The sequence below is a fragment of the Varroa jacobsoni genome, unplaced genomic scaffold (assembly GCF_002532875.2).
Source record: "Varroa jacobsoni isolate VJ856 unplaced genomic scaffold, vjacob_1.0 scaffold_67, whole genome shotgun sequence".
NCBI classification, from domain to species: Eukaryota; Metazoa; Arthropoda; class Arachnida; order Mesostigmata; family Varroidae; genus Varroa; species Varroa jacobsoni.
In genome coordinates, this window is record NW_019212969.1 from 1 (window position 1) to 9,675 (window position 9,675).

Genomic DNA, 9,675 nt, shown 5'->3' on the forward strand with positions numbered 1-9,675 from the left:
ATAGAAAGGAAGTATTACAGCAGACTGAGATTTTGAGCAATTTTATCTTATAGGCTGTATTCGTGGAGTAGGCAGAAGTGATATATCAATGTGAAGACACGCTCACGCGCTTTATCAAACAAAATAAAAGTTGTCGTTCTAATAAAATGTAAGTAATGGTGACAGACTCGGATCTTGCCTACTATATTAAATATCTTAAGAGTAAAGTTAGTTCGTCATTCAATCTCGGTTTGCTCTGACTCTAAAAAGCTCGCATTAATTGCTAGCTTTTTTAATTATCAATCAATTACTGCGATTGCTGAAAGATAAGGTAGATGATTCGACGGATTTAAGACCCTTAGTCAATCGTTCTCTAAATTTTTAGGTAGCAACTTCATTAATTAAGAAATCATTTACTTGAATTGAATACACGTTTAGAATCAACTGATGTCCAAGGAGTGATCGTGGTTGATTTAAAAATAAAAAGATCATCATCTTTGCATCTGAATACTAATCAAACGACCATTTAGGTGAGGTACACATTGGAAAAAGTCGCTAATTTAGTATAGCTCTTTTTTCAAACTCATATATTCAGACTGGGCTTAAAAACATCGTTCTTCAGTTCCAGTCTTGCATGTTGTTGTAACAAATTCTATGTCTTCAAGACTCTTCATCAACTTTTTAAACGCAAGCATTGCATAGCACGTAATCACATCGTTTGACGCAGAACTATGTTTGACGAAGAAAATCTTATGTTTAGTGATAAAATAAATAGTAGTGCCCATTATCCAACCAAAAGAGATAGTTCAACTGTTGAGCTAGGCCAGAACCACCCAAGGACTGACCCCGGGACGCCCTGTTTTTACTATGCAAAGCATATACTGGTACCGCTGCATTCAGCCTGGCGGCTTCTACGGCCATCATTAATAAAAAGCCTTTGTCCTGTGATAGGAGTAGCCAGCTGATATAGCAAATTCAGGTCGAGTGTTTCTGTTTATATTGAGGTCACGTAACGTGGATCTGTCAGTTGATTTTAAAGTTATCACAACGTTTGGCTGGAACACAACTCTTCTGACGCAGATTACTTAACAAGCCGTTCTCTTTTTGTTCAGTGTAAACAGATTGATAATTCATCTCAGCAGATTTATTTTACTAGGCATGATACATCGGCTACACCATTTGTAAATATGCCACTGATGCCATTTTACGTCTAGGTGTAAATATGAGAACTTTCATAAACTTACGTAAGAAGTCCAAACGCAGCACGTCCACTTACCAAATTATAATAATATAGTAGTAATAATAATATAATAATTATACAATATGTCATGCGTGTGCTGTTTCTATATAAGCGATGATACTTCAATGATTTTAATTCGGGCTCAACTTACGTACAGTTTCTGCTGGTAAGTTCTAAAATCTTGCGCTACCTACTTGCAAAAACAGAGTACACAGAACAGCTTGAAACATACAGTCAAATTGCATAATACTATTAGACTTCAGAGAATTGATACTTTGGCAACAGAAAATTTAAGTTACACATGTAAAAATTTTATGACAGTGAATCAAATAGTAGGAATTACATCGTTCTACGATCAAATATGGAACCCAATCAAATTTATGTATTCTATTTTCTTATAGTGTGCGTCAAGCAAGTGGCACAACGTATATTCAGCAGTCCTTTTTCACGAGAGTTTTTTTGGCCACAGTCGAAACATCCTCTAGTACTTACCGTATCAAAACGCAATGCATTTTTTCTGAATGAAGCGGACATTCAGAAGAAAGGCAATTTCACAGCTCTCTCCTAAGATTAATTAACCCCAAATTTTTGCAAACAGAACAGAGCATTTGTATGTTGAAGCGAAGTATCTCATCGCAGAATTTCAGCTACTGCAGAAGAACAATGAACTCTAGAGGTTTTCCTCCCCTCTCTATGGGTTACTACTTCTAAAGCCTTCATACCTGTATAGCTATACATTGGGTCGTCGAAAGAATATTGACCGTTCTTAGGCCAAATGGAAGACATATTTTTTTCAATTAATATTACTTTTAATTACATACGCGCCGTTCCTATTGACTAGCTTCTGCTATTTTTCTGGTAATCCATCAAATTACTATAAGACTATTATAGTTTATAAATGAAAAACTTTGATAAATAATTCTTGCGTTTTCTTGTTGAAATTAAATGAACACTGTTAACAGTGTGCTACACGCACCAAAATAATAACAGATGATATTCTGATGGTGCAAGATCCGGACTACACGGGAAAATCTTCTATCCCGATTTAGCTAAAGGTAGGCACTAGAGGTCCGAATCCGTCGTTTTGCCAGACGGCAGCTGTTTATAATGCGTGATTCCTTTTTAGTTTCCCCGAACACACGGCATTTTGACATCAATAACGATTGTGGAACGTTTTATTCTTCATTTGTACATTTTTGTTCTATGCTATCCAGTTTTCATGAATTATTTAAGAACGGCTCGATTTCGTCGCGTTGTCTAGTCTTTGGCGATATCATAACTAACCACCTGCCGCTCTTATAATCCTTCCGTTAGTTTCTCCTGCAACTCGTCGATCGACCACCGAAAGAGGAGTGTTTTTGTATCAAAATTCCCAGAACAAAAACGATTTTCGATCTATATCTTCTGATAAAATATGATTGTAAAATATAACAATTAAAAAATGGAAATTTTGCTCATCTTCTTCAAGACGCCCTATCTTAGGCATGGGGAAAGGTCTAATAATTGTAGCGTATCCACCAGACACTGCTAGGTTTCAGCTTCTAGATGATATAATTCGACACGAGTTATATTAGCTAAGATACGTAACTTTAAATGCATCTGCCTAGAAAGACCGTCAACAGTATTTAGACAACCCAATATATAATTTGAGACGACGTTTCACTTATATGCACTATTCAGTCACGATAGAGTGTGATAGAACGAAAGCACGAAATCTAAGTTTCGACGCACACATTTGACATAACTAGAAGTTTACACTCGTCTAATGCCATGCTTCGCTCTTAATCTGGTTGGCTTGGAGCTTGGTCTGGCTGGAGCTTAAGAGGTTTAATTTCGAACTTCTTCAGAACCACTGACCCACACTGAACCACAGACTCGGGTACTTGTGCTCGCATTATATTCGACACCGTCAGTGACAGATGAGGCCATAAATATGTAACGTAAATAAGAGTAGCTTTTTTCACGTTATTTTACGTCTTTTTCATAAAGCTCTTAGAGGAGAAATGAATGTTCTTCCATCTTATTTTTTCTGCTGTAATCGCTCTAGTTAAGGCAAAAAAAAAAAAAAAAAAACAACAATATATATATATATATAGCCTTCGATCTGTTCGGCTGTTTCCTCCACAGAATCGCTGATAGCTGTCTTGCAGTTGCTATGGTTTGACTGAGCCGGCCGTTGGGCTACTCCTATTCCGTTGCGAGCATCTGCTCCAACGACTTCGCATGTCATAGCGACGTTGCACATGGGCCATGTAGTACTAACTCACTTCCTTAAGCAGCCCTTTTCGTAACCTCGTAAATCCTGACTGCAAAGATATTCCAAACATAGCAACAGCAGACGTAGCCACGGCCAAGCTGTGGCAGGATGATGGGTTGCATTGAAGTGATCGCATGGCCAGTGTCAGCTTCGAAATTCGGCCGCGGACGGTATCCTCCACTAGAGGTTGTGAAACAGTGCATAAACAGAGGCCAGACGAAACGGGGCACACCCATCGCTAAGAAGAGACGTGGAATCAACGCTAGAAATTGAAACTTTTTGACCACCACTTCCGTAGCGGTACAGAAATAAGAAGTTCCTCTTGGAAAAATAAGACTCAAGTTTAGCTGCGTATAACTGAACATAAGCAAAAAATGGTCACGCAATAACAAGAAAAACTCTTTCCTCTGACGAGAACATGCTTGAATATTATTCTAGCAGGATATTCATATATACAATGTGGCGTTTTTGTATGACGGCACAACGAAACACTCAGGAGGGAATATGGGATATATAGGTTAAAGTGGGAATGTTCGTTCCTTCTAATGTTATAGATTTGACTAGATCGATAGGAATAATAGAGCTTCATTTGGTCGATTAGGCAGAGGAGACTGACTGACTGACTGACGAGAAATCTGTTCAAACATCGACAATGTACGGGTCAATTTGTGACGGGAAAAGTCTAGAAGAGCCGTGTAGATTTTTTTCGCTTGCACCTATCAGCTGGATCTATTTGTTTGCTTTGAAATTCAACAAAGTTGTATGAAAATAAACGTGTCAAAGTATTTATTCGTGTGTAGATATCTAGTGGAGTAATCATGATTTTTATCGCCTGTGAAAGGTACCACCATTACTACCTATCGTATGCTGTCATCTACTTAGATAAAGGGTCCGTCACTTCCTGTCGCGTCATCAGCCCCAACAGAGGAGTTCGCTTTTTGGTCACCACCATTTCCGATAGCATCCCGCCATCTTATCTCATTTCCTGCCGCGGTTATGTCTTACGGACGCCATTGAATGGTGTGCAAACGCAAGCTGTTCCAATTGTAGGCCTGCCAAGCGTTAAGCGTTGGAAAAGTAATAATAACAACGCACTAAGGGCCGTACCTAGGTTCATATAGACCTGCGTCAGTTCGACGAAACCGTTGTAAGTGAGTGTTTAGTCAGTTTTTTTCCAGTCTAATAATCAACTCAAAAGAATATGCATAACAATACATATCGCTAACTGTTTGCTCTTCATTTTATTACCTGGAGCGGTTTTTTAGTACACAAATGAACCCTTTGTGTGCTGCATCGGTACCGCCATTAGGCAGTGTGTCGCACGGCTGACCTTCGGTGCAACATAAACAGTATTTCCGCCCGTTTTTCAACCTAGATTACTTCACGTATTTCCTATTTCAGTGGGCATGCGTAGTACCGCTACAGCATCGCAGAAACAATCTAGTAATGCATGCTTTGTACCTGCGAACATGGTAGAATTATAGGTTAGTCGCAGTGTTTCTCACTGTCGCTCAGCTCGGTCTACTGCTGGTAAGTGCGGGCAACCAAGCAACAAAACCATGGGTGAACCATTAACCAACATCGTCAACCTATTCAATATTTAGGTACTCGAAATATTTACAGTTCACATCGTAGCAACTATTGGCTCACTCGAAGGTCTTTGCTGCGGGTGTCCCTTGCGCGTGACCTGCGATAACAACGGCTCAAAATGCGTAAACTTAAGCGCTCATATTACACGCAAATAAGCCTGAACTAGTTTAGGAACAAACTTAGTAAGTGGTAATACAAATTTTTATAAAACGGAAATTCCTCTTCTAAAGCAGCTTTAGAAAAAGGTTCTAAAGAAACTCTAGTAGCGAAAAAAAAAAAAATTTCCACAAGAAACCGGTACCTTAGAGAAATTTTAAATGGATATTTTCACATATTTCCATTAAGTGTGCTTGTTGCTGACAGTTTTTCTATCAATGCACGATTTTGTTTTGGGTTGTATGGTGGTGTCATCGCAAAGTTTCCACATTGGCTTACAAGTCGACGTTAAAATAGTGTGGCTTAACTCGTTCAAAGGTATGCGGATATTGCACCTAATATATTGCTTTTCTCTAGCAGATTCCACAAACGCTCTTAAACCTGGGTTGATCCTAATAAACCTTTTTTCAGGAATGACCCATATGATAAGGACAGCTTCGGACGCCGTGCGATTAGCAACGCTAGTTGGGTCCCCAAACCCTATGCGACCGAGTCCGTTGAGTTGTTAAGTGATCTGAATGAATTTAGTAGAATGAGCAGTGTCCTTCATTTATCACTACCCAATAAAGTCAACTATACGAAGCTTATTGGTCAAAATACCATTTAACAAACGCGTACCAACGGGGCTTGTATTGTACGCGTTTCCTTACTTAGGCCGTAATAGAATGATGTTCAAGTTTTTACGTAATCAAACGTGAAATTAGACTCGAAAGTGGCAAATTTAGGTCTTCAGTTCTACACGTAAAAAAATAGGTTTTAGTGATTTTTTCGGTACGTTTTGTTCATACGCCTGTGAATTGGACCAGAGTCTTCGTGTGTTTATAGATTATGTTGTATGTTTTACGAGGAAAGACAATGCAATATCATTTTTGTCCTTATATTTTCGAAAAATGGTTGAGGTGGCCTACAAAAAAAAATAGATAGCGCTAAATATTCCAACATCAAAACGCGACCCGGCTGCTAAGTCAATTTTAAATGTAAGACAGGCCGCATTCTTAGCGGCATGACGAGCCTATTAGAACATCAGCGGATGTTACAAATGGACTTTCCACGATGTACTCTTATCAGAAGGTAGCCACGTGCTACAATCAGGTTAACGAGGTATATTTGTTTTAATACCCTAAATGAACTCATAACTGAATCTCTTTTGTTCATTTACTGACATTTTATAAGCTATGTTATTCGCGAATCTTTTTAATTACTTTAGCTTCTCCTTAATTACAGAACTTTATTTTTTATCGTAGTAGCAAAATCTTGAATAGTAGAAGAATCATAATTTGCTTCATCATAAAAGATAGGTTATAATCACCCGTTGTAAGCCCAACTTATACTTAGCCATAAACCTGCTCGTCGCCTTACGAAGCCTCTTCCTTATATCCTTAAATCCTGATGAAGGACCTAGAAATGAAATAGGATCTGCCGGTTTGTGTTCCGTCGTACAACAATAAAACTATGTATGCAATCCGTAGCAAATAGCGAGAGCTTATTCGAATGTGTACATTATTTGTATCACGTATCCAAAACTATTCTCATCACACATGGAACATCTAACTAATACCATGGGCGATTTTTCATAAATGCCCAGGCATCATCATCTACTCTACAATTGACTCGACCTAGCAGGACAATGGCCTTATTGACATAGTATAAATTAAGTAGAGATTTACCTATCAAGTACATCCGATTGAGTCTTTTCCAAATATTCTTCGATCATTAATCTCACATTTTGAGCGAGTCTACGCTACACAAAAAAAAAAAACATTAATTTTACAATGGTTACATAGGCACAAATATAGTTGTATGACCATCTACTTGAGAAACGTTTCGATAACTGGCCTAAAACTATTGACGACAGGGCGCAGATTCGATGTCGTCAGGGGGTATAAAAGCGATGTTACATCTGTTTTACGATACAATTTCAATACACTTTTATTATGACGAAAAGGGACTAAAATTGTAAGGCATTGTATGCAGGATACGGCCAACGATGGTGCCCTCTATACATCTTTGAGCACTGCTTACAAGAGTAACAATGATTAACCGATTTGATTGAGTTGTGAACGATACTAATAACATGTAAACAAAACTTTATACAACCTAAAATGTTATTAGAAAGTGTACGTTTAGAAATCAGGGCCTAGTAGAAAGTACACTTCATTATACTATTATTTTTATAAACACCCTTTTTTAAGATCCGATTCTTCTACGTACAAGCTAGCTACGATACTCTTTTGTGCTTGAACTTCTTCTACTATAGTAGTAGGTTTCTTCTAGTCTTTTTCATGATATATTGTGCTAGTAGCTGGCCGACTATCTGCGTCCTTTGTTTAACTGTCCAATAGACTGCAACGTGCTTCAAACCTTTGGATCCGACTGCAATGAGATACGAGGAGTTTTGCGGACGAACCACCCTTTGATCATTATCGACATATGACGGTATTTGTGAATAGATCCCCATAAATGACTACTTGTCATTGAGTGATTCGTCTTCAACGACATCTTATATGGGGTCCGCGACGAAGCTTGCGACGACAGGCTACGATGTTAATTTCGACGAACGATGTTTTTATATGGAGACAGACTGAAACAACTTGTTTGAATCAGAAAGACGAAGATCATAATATATTAGTTCATTATTGATAAATGATAGATGGCTCACTTAAAAGGATCCCTCTGTGTTAGACAAAAGTGTCTCAATTGATAATAATTATAATACAGCCAATATTCATTATTACCTTAGTTCGTTTATGTTTAGGCTGCATGTCGTAGTAAGCGTGGTAAATACGGATCTGTGTAGATATGGAAATCGCAATTTACTAGAAATTATTGGTTTTAAGAAAACACACGAATATATAAACCCTTCGTATTTACAGACGTGGCTACTTCCACGACGCACCACTCTCCTTCTGGGTTACCTGAAATTCACATTTATGCTACTCCTACCTACGCTCTTTGGTTGGAGTAGTCAGTTTTTCTAATTCTAAGAAAAAAAAACATGTCACAATTTTCAGCATTGAAAACATAGGTTATAAAATAAAATAAAAGTAAGCAATAAAAGCATAAAAACAACAGTATTCTAGTACTATATCTTTTATCACTTTAATGAAAAAACGCGCAAGTAGGTTCAACATCAACTAAAAATATTCAGTGGTCTAGTCGAAAACATGATCCTGATAAGGGTATTCGAGTGGTCTTCTGAATCTTATGAATCGCTCTACGGAACGTCCTCCAGTATAATGGCCGAAGCAAATAAATCACCGGCAGAATTACGTTTGAGCAAAGAAACAATTTCTTGCCCAATAATATGGGCGCCATGCCGGCTCCATTACATAAACATTCACTCGTTCTACTATTATGACATCTCGGACCTAAGGCTAAACGTCAAGGAACGGCTCGGGCAATCGTACCAATGCCATTTGCCCTTCACCCCCTGTGAGGTAGCAGCAGCAATCTCTGTAAACGGGCAACGAAAAAGTATGAATCGCACTTAATTTGGCAAATTTATACGATGGCGTTGTAGCAAACTAGCTAAAAGCTACATATCTACAACAAATAACAAGAGACAGACAGAAGTAGACGAAGGACAAATGCTGTTGCTTATATCCTATATGATTAATCGCCGCTATCAGGTACGTACTGGCACAAACGTCTAATTAAGTTATATGCGTTCGCATAAAAATTAACTCATATGTAAATACACAGGCTTCAAACAATGTAATTCACAGTAGGTACAGCAAAGATACTGATGTGTTCGAAGCCTTTCACGGACTTGACCACTTTCCAATTGTACAATTGGGTCAGAAACAAAAAGATTTATAAAATCGTCCGACTCACTGTCATTTAAAGGACGACCCGTGATTGGGTCGTTCTCGCACGTTCGTATATTGACTAAACGTTTAAGTTTTCTGTCCGGCATCACCGTTAAAAGCGCTCTGTCAGACTGCTGGCTTCCAGAACGAAACGGAGTGTCTCTACGACCCGCGTCGAAGCTAGATTACCAGGACTCCTTGAACTATAACGTGACCAGCTATCTGTCTATTATTTTCAAGTTAAGAGCATTATGAATCAATACTGCAACACGCTTTTGTGGAAAAGGGTGTGAATCTTTACCAGCGACACATATGTTTGTGCCGACACACGCAAAGTCTTAGTGACATTCTGTGAAAGCGAGTACGGGCTAAGGTAGGAAAGAGTAAGAGAGGATGAGAAAGAACAACAACAACCCATGCTAGAAAAGTATCGTAGAAGAATTAGACGTTTCATACGAATCGTGTTGCAGTATTTCAAAAAAGTATCTGAGGTGAGAAAACTTTTAGTAAGGATTGTGCAGACAAATTTAACCATCGAACAAATGCAATTAACTCGATTACAAGGGCGAAACCGAATTTGGACATATGGTTGCTGGTGGCAAGACATGGGCGAACGGGTACGTCTGTATGTCTAGCATCATTGT

At 38.4% G+C, this 9,675-nt stretch overlaps 2 long non-coding RNA genes across 7 annotated transcripts; one reads left to right on the top strand and one right to left on the bottom strand.

Moving 5' to 3' along the window:
* The first annotated feature begins 1,131 nt into the window (after positions 1 to 1,131).
* Positions 1,132 to 4,279, top strand: LOC111262172 (uncharacterized). The gene is made up of 2 exons (XR_002681439.2): positions 1,132 to 1,385; positions 3,347 to 4,279. It is a non-coding gene; the product is annotated as an uncharacterized LOC111262172 (long non-coding RNA).
* On the bottom strand, positions 2,365 to 9,379 carry LOC111262156 (uncharacterized). 6 transcript variants are annotated; one of them, XR_002681438.2, is made up of 8 exons: positions 9,057 to 9,378; positions 8,591 to 8,675; positions 7,958 to 8,011; positions 7,584 to 7,812; positions 6,890 to 6,963; positions 6,532 to 6,620; positions 4,725 to 4,937; positions 2,365 to 4,528 (listed from the first exon to the last, which is right to left on the bottom strand). It is a non-coding gene; the product is annotated as an uncharacterized LOC111262156 (long non-coding RNA). The 6 variants fall into 6 exon arrangements; XR_002681436.2 differs by lacking the exon at positions 7,958 to 8,011 and having other exon boundaries at positions 8,493 to 8,675; positions 9,057 to 9,377; XR_002681437.2 differs by lacking the exon at positions 7,958 to 8,011 and having other exon boundaries at positions 9,057 to 9,376.
* Between the last annotated feature and the right edge of the window lie 296 nt (positions 9,380 to 9,675).